Source organism: Oncorhynchus kisutch, linkage group LG23 (assembly GCF_002021735.2).
Source record: "Oncorhynchus kisutch isolate 150728-3 linkage group LG23, Okis_V2, whole genome shotgun sequence".
NCBI classification, from domain to species: domain Eukaryota; kingdom Metazoa; phylum Chordata; class Actinopteri; order Salmoniformes; family Salmonidae; genus Oncorhynchus; species Oncorhynchus kisutch.
The window spans coordinates 27,328,309-27,345,052 of record NC_034196.2 but is presented as its reverse complement, the minus strand read 5'-3'; the positions used below and the strand labels follow the sequence as shown (position 1 = coordinate 27,345,052).

General features: G+C 45.5%; 1 protein-coding gene across 3 annotated transcripts in view; it reads left to right on the top strand.

The window, feature by feature from the left end:
- The first annotated feature begins 2,557 nt into the window (after nucleotides 1–2,557).
- lhfpl2a (LHFPL tetraspan subfamily member 2a) overlaps nucleotides 2,558–16,744 on the top strand; it is a 65,550-nt gene continuing 51,363 nt past the window's right edge. For 2 of the 3 annotated variants that reach the window (XM_031803095.1, XM_020458553.2), the window contains exon 1: nucleotides 2,849–3,109. The gene's annotated coding sequence lies outside the window, so the exon portion shown is untranslated. Of the gene's footprint in view, nucleotides 3,110–16,744 lie in introns of all 3 variants that reach the window. The other variant, XM_031803094.1, reaches the window with a different exon arrangement.

Sequence of the window (16,744 nt, the reverse complement as noted above, 5' to 3'; positions counted from 1 at the left end):
GACATAATTATTATATTTTTTTCAGTTTTTATCCAATCGGATAAACACTCCAAACAGCCTACTCGGCCTCTCGGAGGCGTCCGCATGGTCCTTAAGCACACCGTTGCCTCGTTTTGAATCAGATTCCAATGATAACACTGTGGGGGACAAAAATACAATTTCAGAATGTGGGGGGACATGTCCCCCCATCCCCAGTGAAAGTTGCGCCCCTGGAATTACACATAACTGAGACCCGTGACAATCATATTAGTCCCGACCCAGACCCCTGACATTATTTTGAATTTGGGATCCGGATCTGCTCCGGTCCTTGACCGGGTCTTGGGTATTTTGCTACCTCTAATCTAAATCCTCTGTCTTGTCTAAACAATTTAAATTGTTCAGCCTAAATGACATTGGAACTTGTGTCCATTATTCAACCTTGTTTAGCTGTTGATAATCGAAGGCTGGGGTAGATATAAGTGTGCATGGCAGATACAAGATATAAGGGAAGTAGGGCAGACATAGGGCATGTAGGACAGATATAGAGCATGTAGGGCAGATATATGGGATGTAGGGCAGATATGGGGCATGTTGGACATATATAGGGTAAATAGGACAAATAAAGGGCATGTAGGGCAGATATAGGGCATTTGATGGGCATATATAGGGCATGTAGGGCAGATATAGGGCAAATAGGACAGATATAGGGCATATAGGACAGATAAAGGGCATGTAGTGCAGATATTGGGCATTTGGTGGGCAGATATAGAGCATGTGGGACAGATATAGGGTATGTAGGACAGGTATAGGGCATGTAGGACAGATATAGGGCATGTAGGGCAGATATAGGGCATATAGGACAGATATAGGGCATATAGAACATATATAGGCCATGTAGGACATATATAGCAGATGTAGGACAGATATAGGGGATGTAGGGCAGATTTAGGGCATTTAGGAATTATATAGGGCATGTAGGGCAGATATAGGGCATGTAGGGCAGATACAGGGTATGTAGGACAGATAAAGCTCATGTAGGACAGATATATGGCATGTAGGGGCGATATAGGGCATGTAGGACACATATGGGGCATGTAGGGAGGATATAGGGCATGTAGGGAAGATATAGGGCATGTAGGACAGATATAGGTTATGTAGGACAGATAAAGGGCATGTAGGGCAGATATAGGGGATGTAGAATAGATATAGGGCATGCAGGATATATATAGATAAAGAGCATGTAGGGCAGATATAGGTCATGTAGGTCAGATATAGCAGATGTAGGACAGATATAGGGGATGTAGGGCAGATTTAGGGTATGTAGGGCGGATGTAGGGCATGTAGGACATATATAGGGCAGATAAAAGGCATGTAGGACAGATACAGAACATGTAGGGCAGATATAGGGCATGTAGGACATATATAGGGTATATAGAACAGATGTAGGGCATGTAGGGCAGATATAGGGCATGTAGGGCAGATATAGGGCATGTAGGGAAGATATAGGGTATGTAGGACAGATTAAGGGCATGTAGGGCAGATATAGGGCATGTAGGGAAGATATAGGGTATGTAGGACAGATATAGGGCATGCAGGGCAGATATTGGGCATGTAGAGCAGATATAGGGCACGTAGGACAGATCTAGGGCATGTAGGGCAGATCTAGGGCATGTAGGACAGATATATGGGATGTTTTTTGTTTTATTTATTTCACCTTTATTTCACCAGGTAAGCCAGTTGAGAACAAGTTTTCATTTACAACTGCAACCTGGCCAAGATAAAGCAAAGCAAAGCAGTGCAACACAAACACCAACACAGAGTTACACATGGAATAAACAAATGTACAGTTAACAACACAATAGAAAAGTCTATATACAGTGTGTGCAAAAGATGAGGGAGGTAAGGCAATAAATAGGCCGTAGTGGTGAAATAATTACAATTTAGCAAATAAACACTGGAGTGATAGATGTGCAGAAGATGAATGTGCAAGTAGAGATACTGGGGTGCAAAGGAGTAACAAAAAAATATTAATAAAATAAATAACAATATGGGGATGAGGTAGTTGGTGGGCTATTTACAAATGGGCTGATCTGTAAGCTGCTCTGATAGCTGATGCTTAGTGAGGGCGATATGAGTCCAGCTTCAGTGATTTTTGCAATTCGTTCCAGTCATTGGCAGCAGTGAACTGTAAGGAAAGGCGGCCAAACTAGGAATTGGCTTTGGGGATGACCAGTGAAATATACCTGCTGGAGCACATGCTACGGGTGGGTGCTGCTATGGTGACCAGTGAGCTGAGATAAGGCAGGGCTTTACCTAGCAAAGACTTATAGATGACCTGGAGCCAGTGGGTTTGGCGATGAATATGAAGCGAGGGCCAGCCAACGAGAGCATACAGGTAGCAGTGGTGGGTAGTATATGGGGCTTTTGTGACGAAACAGATGGCACTGTGAAAGACTGCATCCAATTTGCTGAGTAGAGTGTTGGAGGCTATTTTGTCAATGACATCGCCGAAGTCGAGGATCGGTAGGATAGTCAGTTTTACGCAGGTATGTTTGGCAGCATGAGTGAAGGATGCTTTGTTTGCGAAATAGGAAGCCGATTCTAGATTTAATTTTGTAGTACAGATATAGGGCATATATAACAGATATACGGCATGTAGGGCAGATATAGGGGCTCTATGGCAAATATAGGGGATGTAGGGCAGATAATACAGGGCTGAGATAGAGCAATTTGCTTTGGCAATGTAAACGTGTTTCCCATGCCAATAAAACCATTTGAATTTAATTTAGTTGAGAGAGAGAGAGAGAGAGAGGGGGAGAGGGAGAGAGAGAGAGAGCGAGACATTAAATGCTAACAGGAGGATAACGTCACTAGCTCCCAAATGTAGGCATGTTGGTCTGGAGAAAAAGGCTCGCAGCTCTGTTATCCGTGGTCACAGAGAGCGTGGGGGAGGAAGACACTTGGACCAAGGAGTCGTGTGGGTAGAAGAAACACACCGGCGTTATCCAAAAGGAAAACTTCTACCCCAAAGACAGCGGTTTTCCAAAAAATCTTTAGGCTAGTTTAATTTTTTATTGGAAAGCGAGCATATTGAACGCCGGACGTTTTGCACAACTTGGAAAACCTATTCGTAAGTAAGGGGAAGGATTTCTTCTCCATTTCAATACGCTTTTCGTCTATTCCTCCCCTTATATCTCTACACAGATTTCCTATTCACTTCGTTTCCCACTTTTCAAATTTCCAACAACGCTCAGCCTACTTTTGAGCTATGTTAATTTCATTGTAAATGTAGGCCTAATTACTTTCATTTGTCTGAGAGCTGCTGGTTCGGCGTTTTCCCCAGTCACTGAAGGGGAAACTCGTGGCAGGAAAGCCGACCAGAATGACGAATAGTTTGCCAGGCAACGTTGCACATTCTAGCATACTTTTCCATAATTTTTTTGCTGACACGAATACAATCAGCTGTTGCCGTTATCACGTTATTAATGTTAGTAATAGGTCTATGTATAATAGTTATTTTAGCAGAGCTTCTCTCCTGTCAAATGAACTGTCAAATTAATTATTGACACATCAGTAATATGACACAAAGGAAAGTCAATTGCCTTCACAATGAATGACATTTCATGAACAAAACACATTCGCCTATTTATATACAACTAACAGTGAACTCATAATGTAAACAAAGCAGACGTGGTTGTGACTGAGGCAGATGTAGCTGTTTTTCTCTCTGACCTAGTGAATGGACAGTTTGGCGGATCTCAAAATGGTCCAGAGGCAACTCCCTGAACTGTGATTTTGAATATCTAAACCTGCATTTAGACTGTTGACTGGTCAAACTGAATGACTAGCTCATGACAAACTGAGGAAGTCTAAAGATCTTTCCTAGAGGGGCTCATGAGATGGAAGTTTCTGACCTTATTCCCCCTTCCCCCACTTCAAACCAGCAACCTGAAAACAGATTCCACCTGTGTGTGTGCTCGTACACACTTGTGTAAACCTTAGTGTGCGAGAGCCCTGGGGAGTAAGAAATATTAGATTACCAACTAAGGTGAAGCTTTTGGACCCCTGTATTGTCAACCTTATTATAGTCAGGATATAGAGATTGTGTCACATAAAAAAAAACATCCCATATATGAGATCTCATTTATAGGCCAGCCTGACCCCCTCCCCTTTCCTTTGTTAGCCAGCCCATAACTCTGCAGGGGGAGTTGGCAGCCAATACAATTGTCTAAAGAATCCAAACTGAAATGCTGCATTGAAATACTGATTTGTATGAATAATGGATGTGGCAATGTGTTGAACGAGAATGCTTGTTCTTGTCCCAAGGCTCAAGCCATTGATGGAGTGTGTACTGTATAGCAATGGTCAGTAGGTAATCAAAGAGAACATTCACCTAAGAGAACAGTTCTAGTCCCGGTGTTAAGTTTGAATTCGCTGTGTTGCACTTTATTTTTCTTCTCTCTCCTTCCCGTCACTGTACTTGCATGAATACACAAAACACATTTAGAAAGGCAGGACCTTTAATGTGAATTGCTAAATATGCTGCCATTCATTGTCACATTATAGCCAACCGTGGATGCGTGGCAGTCTCTGGCTGCAGCACAGTCACTGTGTGGTCTCGATCTCAACTTGACACTTTCCTTCCTGGTATGTTTGTTTGACGCAATTTCTTTATCACCATCTTTAACGGGCACCCAGTTGTGGTTTAGAAGTTTAATGGCATCATTGAATGGGTGACTTTACAATATCTAAGAATAAAAATGACAGCCGTTGGACCACTGGCAGTGGCTAGAGCTGGAGGGCCGAGGCACATGGTGTCCCTCAGGGTTCCGTGTTTGGACCAATAAAAAACCCAGAATAAAACAGGGTTTTAATCATTACAGGCCTGCTGGAGAAGGCTGGAGAATGTTCCTCTGGTCTGCTCTGTTCAGCTCTGACCTCAAGAAAATGGGAAAATACAAGCATCCTACTGCTGGATGCCTTGGCAGGCTAGGAGTGCAGGCTAGGAGTACAGTCTAGGGGTGCAGACTAGGAGTGCAGACTAGGAGTGCAGACTAGGAGTGCAGACTAGGAGTGCAGGCTAGGAGTGCAGACTAGGAGTGCAGGCTAGGAGTGCAGACTAGGAGTGCAGGCTAGGAGTGCAGGCTAGGAGTGCAGGCTAGAAGTGCAGGCTAGGAGTGCAGGCTAGGAGTGCAGGCTAGGAGTGCAGACTAGGAGTGCAGGCTAGGAGTGCAGGCTAGGAGTGCAGACTAGGAGTGCAGGCTAGGAGTGCAGGCTAGGAGTGCAGGCTAGGAGTGCAGACTAGGAGTGCAGGCTAGGAGTGCAGGCTAGGAGTGCAGGCTAGGAGTGCAGGCTAGGAGTGCAGACTAGGAGTGCAGGCTAGGAGTGCAGGCTAGGAGTGCAGACTAGGAGTGCAGACTAGGAGTGCAGGCTAGGAGTGCAGACTAGGAGTGCAGGCTAGGAGTGCAGACTAGGAGTGCAGACTAGGAGTGCAGGCTAGGAGTGCAGGCTAGGAGTGCAGGCTAGGAGTGCAGACTAGGAGTGCAGGCTAGGAGTGCAGGCTAGGAGTGCAGACTAGGAGTGCAGACTAGGAGTGCAGGCTAGGAGTGCAGACTAGGAGTGCAGGCTAGGAGTGCAGGCTAGGAGTGCAGGCTAGGAGTGCAGGCTAGGAGTGCAGGCTAGGAGTGCAGACTAGGAGTGCAGGCTAGGAGTGCAGGCTAGGAGTGCAGGCTAGGAGTGCAGACTAGGAGTGCAGGCTAGGAGTGCAGGCTAGGAGTGCAGGCTAGGAGTGCAGGCTAGGAGTGCAGGCTAGGAGTGCAGGCTAGGAGTGCAGACTAGGAGTGCAGACTAGGAGTGCAGACTAGGAGTGCACGCTAGGAGTGCAGAAAAGTTATTTAATGTTTTTTTTAATGTTCTTCTTCCTTTGCCTAAACAGAATGGTAAATTATCAAAGAGTGGACAAAACTTACCAGCCTCTGCTGTTTTTTTCCCGGCCTGCTTGGTGCTGTGTGGGTGCAGTTGGCGATTCTTTTAACGTCACATAAAACCTCTTCGTCTTTGACTGGCAACCAGTTCATACAGACCACATAGTCTTCTCCATACAGACCACATAGTCTGCTCTCCAAACTTCAGCTTTTCTGCTCTTTGATGATATCGTCTGTGTGTGTGTGTCATTAGACCAGGCCCCTGACCTCACTTTATAGTTTTCGTCAATATGTTCCCCTTTGGCATGGCGACGCTTAAAGCAACTTTCAATTGGAGGGTTTGGTGCAGTGGTACACATACACACCTTCTCAAAGCCCACAGTGGTCGGGCCTTTTCCAAATATAAACATTTGCTATGATGAATATGTTAACATCAATATTTGGAGCGGGCTCTTAGCCGAAATCTGATCCCGTCTCTATCGGTGTGTGCGTGAAACCCGAGGCTGGACCACAGGCTTGGTGTGACAGGCCTGTAAAATTGGGTTATTAAATGGAGTCTGTGGGGTCAGGGGTCAGGCAGTAGTGTGGAGGCAAGGTCCAACATCTGGTGTCTGTTTGGCACCACAGGACCCCACTACCCACTACCAGAGGAGATAGTCCTGATAACAAGGCTGTTTGGTTTGTATCAGATTGCCTGAAGGGGAATTAAAAAGGAACCATTAATACTCCATACTCCATTTTTTTACTCCTATTTTACCACACCAGGGTTTCAAGTTTAAAGCTGGTGTTCTATAAGAGATGTCGTTACTCAAGCTGTAGAGAAGTTCTGGTTTTCAGTACTGGTCAGCCCCTTCAACCACTGTTTGCATTATACTGCTTCAAACTAAAGTGTTCCAGATGCAGGAGGGGGACAGTAACAAACATGATCATTTTCACTTTCACTGACTCACTGCTACATCTGTTTTTGACATCGTCATTGCCCCCCCCCCCCCCCTCTATATTCTTAGATTTTTGTGTGCGAGTTGGTCGGCTAGAAGTCTTTCAACAACAAACCCCAGGAAGTGCTCTAATCAATCCAACACGTGAAGTTAATCGTTTTCATCGTGTCTTGTTTACCGAAGATCCGCTAATTGTCAATGCAACCGCCATACTGCCTCTGAGGAGGGCTGCTTTGGAACACAGGCAGGCAGACCTACTGACTGACTCTAACTGGGTCACATTACGTTAGGACGTTTTCCGTCCCAGCCTCCCAAAAGGAGCAGTTGTGATTGAATTAAAAGCGTCTGTCTATCCGATGGCTTCATAGACCCACAGAGAGTTGGGAGGGTTGGGAGATGAGGTGGCCTACCTCATACAAGTGTCTCTGGAAAAGTCTCTCTCACTGTTATTCAGCAGCAGAGCAGAGTGGAAAAGGAGAGCAGTAGAATGGGAAGACTATTGTCCTCTCTCCTTATTTGTGTGTGTATGTGCATGCGTGTGCGTGTTTGCGTGTGAGTGTGTGTGTTTGTATGTGCATGCGTCTGCGTGTTTATGTGAGTGTATGTGCATGCGTGTGTGTGTATGTGCATGCGTGTGCGTGTTTGTGTGTGTATGCGTGTGTACAGTGTGAATGTGTTACAGTGGTGTTATGGCAGGCCAGTGCTATGTGAAAGGTCAAAGGAGTGGAAGCAGCTCAAGTGATGAAATGTTCTATGATGGCCTAGAGAAGATGAAGAGTTTCTCTATAGATTTCACAACCATCCTGCTCAGAGCCATGTTCACTTGATCATAGTAATGAAAATAACTGTGTCGATGAGTGAATGCCACATTCTTTCTCTGTCTCAGCCTCTCTCTCAATTCAATTCCATTCAAAGGGATGTATTGACATGGGAAACATGTGTTTACATTGCCTAAACAAGTGAAATAGACAATAAACAAAAGCGAAATAAACAATAAAAATTAACAGTAGACATTACACTCACAGAAGTTCCAAAGAATAGAGACATTTCAAATGTCATATTATGGGTATATACAGTGTTGTAAAGATGTGCAAATAGTTCAAGTACAAAAGGGGAAATAAATAAACATAAATATGGGTTGAATTTACAATGGTGTTTGTTTTTCACAGGTTGCCCTTTTCTTGGGGCAGCAGGTCACAAATCTTGCTGCTGGGATGGCACACAGGTATTTCCCTTCTCTCTCTCTCTCTTCTCTAGGGCAGTCATGCACACTGATAAGATTAGGCAGCGTCTGCGTTAATCACTCGCTTCTCCTCTCTTACTCTCGCTCCCTGAGTGTACTTTACTTTTCACTCTTTTGTCTGACAAAGTTTTCCTCCTCTCCTGCTGTCCTTTGGGTTCCGTGGCCCCCAGAGATGAGGCACTGCTGGGGGTACAACACTCCCGACCCCTTCCTGGCCCCTGCTGGCCCCCAGCCTGGTGCCTTTACTGGGAAACCAGCAGGGTGGTGCTCACACAATAGACAGACAGTAGCCTTTCTCAGCTGACCTATCATAGAATGTAGTTTCAGATTATTTGTTTGTATTTCCACTTGGTGTGGCAAAAACTGTGCGGCTATGTTATTTCTGCATGTAACATGCTCAGTGTATACAACTGGGAGTACTGTGGTCCACTTAAACTGGTTTCCTTATTGCCAATATGACTGTGACACTTAATAACAATGCAAATTCTTTCCTTTTAGAATGATCCTTTCAGCCATCCTTAGGTTGCCATGGTAGCAGATTTTCTGTCTGGGGTTTATGGGTATTGATTGGCTGGAACTCAAGTCTGGAACTCATACAGCCTAACAGCTGTATGCTAATGAGGAGAGAGATTACAGCCAATCAGCGACACCTGGCCCTCTGTGCCTGGCGGTAAAGAGATTATCATATAGTGTGTGTCTGATTATGAAAAATATGCTTTGTGTCGGGTTTTATACTGGTGTTGAAGATGACAGGCTACATGATTGTAGTTGTTAGTCAGACTTTGGGATATGAATGCTTTGTGTCGGGTTTTATACTGGTGTTGAAGATGACAGGCTACATGATTGTAGTTGTTAGTCAGACTTTGGGATATGAATGCTTTGTGTTGTCATTCGTTACTGGTTTATATCTGAAAGATGAAAAACCTCCTGCAGGGCCCAGGCCACATCACTCAGAATGACTGAACTGTCTCCCTCTTTTTAGGACCTGGCCTTCTCCATCTCCATGACTACCCTACCATAGTTTATCACCTGCAGCTAGGGCCTAGTGTCGATGTCATAGCGCTACAATCACAAACCAACTGCCATAACGGTCTCTCTGTCTCTCTCTCTCTCTCTCCCTCCCTCGGTCTCTCTCTCTCGGTCTCTCTCTCTCGGTCTCTCTCTCTCTGTCTCTCTCTCTCTCTCTCTCTCTCTCTCTCTCTCTCTCTCTCTCAAAAGACAGGCTGTCTTCTTCCAGTCTAGTGTTAGATGACTCATTCAAACTGAATAGTACTGAATAGTATTTGTATAGACTCCTGTCTATAAAAATGTTTATACAATCCATAAAATCACTACACCAGAGAGCATGATTTATCCACAGAGGATCATTAGCTTATTTTAATAAATCGTTTATCGTAGGCCAGCGATTGTAAGCCAGCACATAACCTACAACCCGGGAAGCACACAGTCGGGAAACGCACAGATTGTTGATTTGTGACTGTCAGTATAAAGTGTCTAAAATAGGCAACTCTAACCTGTCTTTAGTTAGGCTATGAAAATGTGCAACTACCAATAGGCTATTGAGCGAACAGTTGCCTATCTTATTGGCTCTATAGCAGAGAGCATTGGCTATATCCCTGTTGAGTTTACATATTCACTGTCTATCATTGGGTGAGTCCATGCTTCTGGAAAGTGTTTTTTAGGACAATCATTTCCTCCTCCAGCTAGATATGTCTCCTCTTGTCATAGGCCTTGATTTGATGGTTCCAATCGAGATACAGTTGTTTTTATTCAGCTCTGTTTGTCAGTGTCAGCAGATTAGCTTACTCTTGTCATTTTTGTGGTATTGAAGATTCTGATTTTGGCTTCAGTCGTGGAGAGTAAAGTGGGTTGAATTGCATGAAATGTCTTTATAAAAGGGCACATTTTTCTCAGCCTTTTCTAGCTGGGGCTGAGCTCTGGATATGTGCAAAGAAAAGCAGAATGGTCTTTTTTACGAACAGTGAGTCAGTAATATTATTAGCATAACTTATGACTATCCAATCTACTCATCACATTAGGAATAGTAGTCTATCTTACATAAGTCTGAACATTTGATACTTAATCATGAAGGTGATTATCTTTGTGATTTTTTGTTGTTGTTGTTGCTTTCCCTAATTTGAAACTCACACGCTGCCTTTGACTGTAACTTGCAAATGTCTCACGTCTCGTCCAACAGCTGCCCACCTCCTAGCAGGGCAGTTTAGTGTAAACTGAATTATCACGTTCAACCCAGCACTCCTCTGTATGAATTGTAATAGCAGAGCAATGTTTTTCAAACAGCTGAAATGTATAGACATTTTCCTAATATTTGAGACTTGTTTTATTGTTTTTAAATGAAATTGCAGTTGGTGACTTGCGCTATGACATCGGCACAAGGTCATAGCTGCAGGTGATAAACTATGGTAGGGTAGTCATGGAGACGGAGAAGGCCAGGTCCTAAACAGAGGGGGACAGTTCAGTCATTGTGAGTGAGTGGCCTGGGCCCTGCAGGAGGTTTTGTGTAGTTTCACATAGTAAGTATGGTTCTATTGATTTCCATTGATTATGTCTAATCAAACCAAATGGAAATTCTCATAGTGCAATAAAATAATCCCTGAGAGCTAGTGTTTAGAAAGTGTTTTTGAACAAGGCCCACTGTTTCCATTCATATTGACTGGAAACCTAAAGCCCTGATCTATGGTCTCTGTGTATAGGCCAGCGTAATGGTGTGTAAAATGTCTCTCTCTGTGTATAGGCCAGGGTAATGGTGTGTAGCAGGTCTCTGTATTTAGGCCAGGGTAATGGTGTGTATCATCTCTTTCTGTATATAGGCCAGAGTAATGGTGTGCACCATGTCTCTCTCTGTGTATAGGCCAGGGTAATGGTGTGGAGCAGGTCTCTCTGTATATAGGCCAGGGTAATGGTGTGTATCATCTCTCTCTGTGTATAGGCCAGGGTAATGGTGTGTAGGCCAGGGTCTCTCTGTGTATAGGCCAGGGTAATGGTGTGTATCATCTCTCTCTGTGTATAGGCCAGGGTAATGGTGTGTATCATCTCTCTCTGTGTATAGGCCAGGGTAATGGTGTGTAGGCCAGGGTCTCTCTGTGTATAGCCCAGGGTAATGGTGTGTAGCATGCTCTCTCTGTGTATAAGGCCAGGGTAAAAGTGTGCATCAGGTCTCTCTGTGTGTAGGCCAGGGTAATGGTGTGTACCAGGCCTCGCTGTAAATAGGCCAGTTTAATGGGGTGTATCAGGCTCTTTCTGTGTGTAGGCCAGGGTAATGGTGTGTACCAGGCCTCTCTGTATATAGGCCAGTGTAATGGGGTTTATCAGGCTCTCTCTGTGTATAGGCCATAGTAATGGTGTGTACCAGGCCCTCTCTGTGTAATGTATGTAATGTATGGGGTTATCTTAATGGTGTGTGCAGCGGTGAATGGATTTGTAGTTGAGAGAAAGAGTCTCCAGGGTTGGCTGCTGCTCCTGCTGCTGCAGGTGACTGGAGAGCACTCACACTGGACCGGACAGGGGCGAGATATAGCGTTGTAATACCAGAGGACTAGAGACACACACATACACACGTACACTTACATGCACTCACACATGACCATGCCTAATATGATTCACAAAAATTTGAAGCTTGTTTTTATTGTCTCTAATTCTTCATGTCAGACTGCCCAAGGACAAACTGGGAGATTTTAAGAGACAGACGATGCTGCACAGACAGAGACAGATGCAGTCTGATTGTTAGCAATGGCCATAAGCCTAGTTAAACCCACATAAAACACCACTGTGTCCCAAGGCCCCTAGAACTCATATCCCTCTCAGTCTCATATTAATACAGGACTAATTTAACTTAGTTGGAATTTGCCAAAGCAGTTATCTCACCACCACACTGCCTCTCCTCTCCTAATCGGCAGATGTATCCTGTTTGATGAAATCTCAGGTGTTGTACGGGCAGCCGGACACTGACACACTTTCAGTAAGTAAACAAACACTGAAAGAACTGACACAGTTTCAGCTTCACCTCCAGCTCACCTCCCTCTTCCATTGTCTTTAAACCTGGTCTACTTATGTCAGGGAGGCTTCTTGGGAGGCTACATTAGTTCAGTGGGCCTGCCTGTTGGCTGGCTCAAGGATATACTATATGACCAAAAGTATGTGGACACCTGTTTGTCAAATATTTCATTCCACAATCAATCATGTGCATTAATATGGAGTTAGTACCCCTTTTGCTGCTATAACAACCTCGAAGGCTTTCCACTAGATGTTGGAACATTGGTGCAGGGACTTGCTTCCATTCAGCCACAAGAGCATTAGTGAGGTTGGGCACTGATATTAGTCCTGGCTCGCAGTCGGTGTTCCAGTTCATCTCAAAGGTGTCCGTTGGGGTCTGGGCTCTGGGCAGGCCAGTCGATTTCCTTCACACTGATCTCGACAAACAATTTCTGTATCGACTTCGCTTTGTGCACGGGGGCATTGTCATGCTGAAACAGGAAGGGGTCTTCCGCAAACTGTTGCCACAAAGTTGGAAGCACAGAACGGTCTAGAATGTCATTGTATGCTGTAGTGTTAAGATTTCCCTTCACTGGAACTAAGGGGCCTAGCCCAAACCATGACAAACAGCCCCAGACCATTATTCCTCCTCCACTAAACTTTACAGTTGGCACTATGTATTCGGGCAGGTAGCGTTCTCCGGCATCCGCCAAACCCAGATTTGTCCATTGAACTGCCACATGGTGAAGCGTGATTCATCACTCCAGAGAACGCGCTTCCTCTGCTCCAAAGTCCAATGGCCGTGAGCTGTACACCACTCCAGCCTACGCTTGGCAATGCGCACGGTGATCTTAGACTTGCGTGCGGCTGCTCGGCAAATGGAAACCCATTTCATGAAGCTCCCAATGAACAGTTCTTGTTGGAACCGAGGACAGACTATTTTTACGAGCTATGCGCTTCAGCACTCGGCGGTCCCGTTCTGTGAGCTTGTGTGGCCTACCACTTTGCGGCTGAGCCGTTGTTGCTCCTAGACATTTCCACTTCACAATAATAGAACTGACAGTTTACCAGGGCAGCTCTAGCAGGGAAGACATTTGGCAAACTGCCTTGTTGGAAAGGTGACATCCTATGACCACGTTGAATGTCACTGAGCTCTTCAGTACGGGCCATTCCACTTCCAATGTTTGTCTATGGAGATTACATGGCTGTGTGCCAGATTTTATACACCTCTCAGCAACGGGTGTGGCTGAAATAGCCAAATCAACTAATTTGAAGGGGTGTCCACATACTTTTGGTGATGTAGTGTATCTGCAACCTCAGACTGTGTGTGCATGCTGCTATCTGCAGCCATCAGACGTGCTTACATATTGCCTCAGGTAAATGAGTGCTGCTGTTCCCTGTCTGAGTAAGGAGGACTATCTCTGTCTTGTTATCTCTCTGTCTGGTTCTCATCGCCTCTTCTCTTACCAAGGGCTTTTACACAGGCTTCTTCACAATGCTTGCTGCTTGCATATGGTTGCCTCTTCCTCAAGGAGGCTGGTCTTGAGACGGGGTGTTTGTTTGTGTAGGGTTACCTTTAGAGACAGAAGACTCATGTGCTTGTATGCTGCAGTTATCCAGGCTGATTGCAGAAGATAAGGGATGTGTGTTTGCTGTCATTAGAGAAAGTGAAAGAAGATTGAGGGAGGATAGAGAAAGAATAGAGAGAAGCATGAGAAGGAGAGAGGAAGAATAAAGAGAGAGAGAAAGCAGCGAGTGAAAGTAGAGAGGGAAAGGAAGAAGGTAGAGGGGCTTAAAAATGCAGAGAGGTAGTGAAAGAGGGGTGGGAGAGGGAGGGAGGGAGATGCTTTGTTTCACAATTATCCTGCACAGCCCAGGGGCGGCAGTGAAGGTCAGACATCTGTGATCCATCTCCCAGAGTTCCCAGTCTGGAACCCTACACTCTGGCGCGCTCACCCTCCTCCCTCCACTCTCTCTCGTCTTTTCTCTCTCAGCCTCCACCCTCCACCTGCCCTCGCCTTTTCTCTCTCAGCCTCCACCCTCCACCTGCCCTCGCCTTTTCTCTCTCAGCCTCCATCCTCCACCTGCCCTCGCCTTTTCTCTCTCAGCCTCCATCCTCCAACTGCCCTCGCCTTTTCTCTCTCAGCCTCCTCCCTCCACCTGCCCTTGCCTTTTCTCTCTCACCCTCCTCCCTCCACTCTCTCTCGTCTTTTCTCTCTCAGCCTCCACCCTCCACCTGCCCTCGCCTTTTCTCTCTCAGCCTCCTCCCTCCACTCTCTCTCGTCTTTTCTCTCTCAGCCTCCACCCTCCACCTGCCCTCGCCTTTTCTCTCTCACCCTCCTCCCTCCACTCTCTCTCGTCTTTTCTCTCTCAGCCTCCACCATCCACCTGCCCTCGCCTTTTCTCTCTCAGCCTCCACCCTCCACCTGCCCTCGCCTTTTCTCTCTCAGCTTCCACCCTCCACCTGCCCTCACCTTTTCTCTCTCAGCCTCCTCCCCTCCCCCTGCCCTCGCCTTTTCTCTCTCACCCTCCTCCCTCCACTCTCTCTTGTCTTTTCTCTCTCACCCTCCACCTGCCCTCGCCTTTTCTCTCTCAGCCTCCACCCTCCACCTGCCCTCACCTTTTCTCTCTCAGCCTCCACCATCCACCTGCCCTCGCCTTTTCTCTCTCAGCCTCCACCCTCCACCTGCCCTTGCCTTTTCTCTCTCAGCCTCCTCCCCTCCCCCACACTCGCCTTTTCTCTGTCTCTTCTATCCACCCGCCCTTGCCTTTTCTCTATCCCCCGTCCTCCCTCACCCTCCACCCGCCCTCACCTTTTTCTCTCGCTCACTCTCCCTTCTCCCTCTCCTTCTCGTCTGGCTCTGTCTCTCTATCTCCCTCAGCCCTCCTTTTATCTCTCCCTCTTCCTCTCTTCCAGGCCTCTCCATCTCTCTGCTTTCTGCTTTCTGACATCATCCCTCTAGTCTCTAGGGGTTTGTAAAGAAAGGGTTTTAGTGGCAGGCAGTTAGCTGTCGTCCCTCTCTGTAAACACTGTGTGATCTTCTGCTCTGTAGGCAGACATTACAGGCTCCATTATAGCCTTGTTATTGTAAAGTCATCAGATTCCTGGAGGAAAATGGCCTGTGTTACTGAAGGGGGAGGCTAGGAGTGACTTCTATACTGCTGAGAAGTATTGAATACCTCAGTACAATAGAAACTGATCACAGTCAATACTCAGGAAGAACAGAAATAGGATTGGTCTGAACCAGGAAGGAAGAGAGGAAGGAGGACATGTTTCTGGTCCAAAAGTGGATGTCTTCTCCTGGCCGAGTTCCAGTCCAGGAGTATTAACCTCCCATCCCTTGTTACCAGACTGTTATTAGCCGTGTGTATGTGTGTCTGTGTCTGTGTGTGACCTACATATCTCCTCTGTCTCCATGCTAAGTCTGTCAGAGAACACAGTAGTCTCTCTCTGACTCCCAGGCATCATAGATCTATCTTAAGTCTGTCTGAAAACAGACATCATGAAGTTATTATGAATCACCCCATTCCCACATTCACAGCACTCTTTAAATCAGCAGGCCAAATGTCTTCACCAGTGTGTGTGTGTGTGTGTGTGTGTGTGTGTGTGTGTGTGTGTGTGTGTGTGTGTGTGTGTGTGTGTGTGTGTGTGTGTGTGTGTGTGTGTGTGTGTGTGTGTGTGTGTGTGTGTGTGTGTGTGTGTGTGTCTTTGCGTACCTCTGCTGTTGTATTTTGCTCTGTTCTCCTGTCTTGGCTGCATGCAGTCAGGAAACTCAGCTCATTCTCTCAGTTGGAACAATTAAGTCAACACAGCAGCACACTGACCAGAAGCCCCCAGTCATTGAGGTCATAATTATCTTCTCTTGCACTGGCCAGTAGAGTAGTGTACTGCTGGAAGATGCTGTGTCTTTGTTACAGATGTGTTTCTGTTCAGGTATTTTACATCAGGCAGTACAGATGTAGGATCTTAATTTGATCACTCTTTTGTTGCTGAGAATTTCCCACGAAACAGGAAAATCGAACTTGTAGTGTATTCAAGGTTTAAAAAGGCTTTTAAAGTTTGTAAATTCTGCTTTAAAATGTCAGACTTGATTTGCCGTAACTAAATCTGTCTCAACCGGTATCCTTATCAGTCAGGAGAGGCCTTGATGTTAGGGAGTCAATCCACTACATAATTGCTCTTCTCATACCCAGAGAACACTTCTTTCTATTCTAAGAAATTATGATATCCAACATCTTAAGAAAATATAATGATATAAAACATAAGAGAATAAAAGGATATAAAACATCTTTATACAATATAATGATATAAAACATCTTAAGATATAAGGCAGTGTTATAGGACAGTTATTTTTTTAAACATACTAAAACATGCTCGAGTCAATTAGTCAGTTTCCAACAAACCCCTACAAAAAATGTCCATTAATGATAATCCACATAATAATTCACATTTCCTGTTGTTGCAGGATTATTTTCCTGCTGTAGCAAGCTGGTTCCAAATGAACATCCTACATTTGTAGCTGGCCGAGCAGACAGACAGAGTGACAGGTCCTCATTGTTAGGTTGATGCTTTCCAGCCATCTGTGCTGCTCCACAGCCTCTACTCTACTCAGCTATTAAAGTAATCACTGCAAGTTGACGTCATCTGTCTCTGTGTGAGTTCGTTG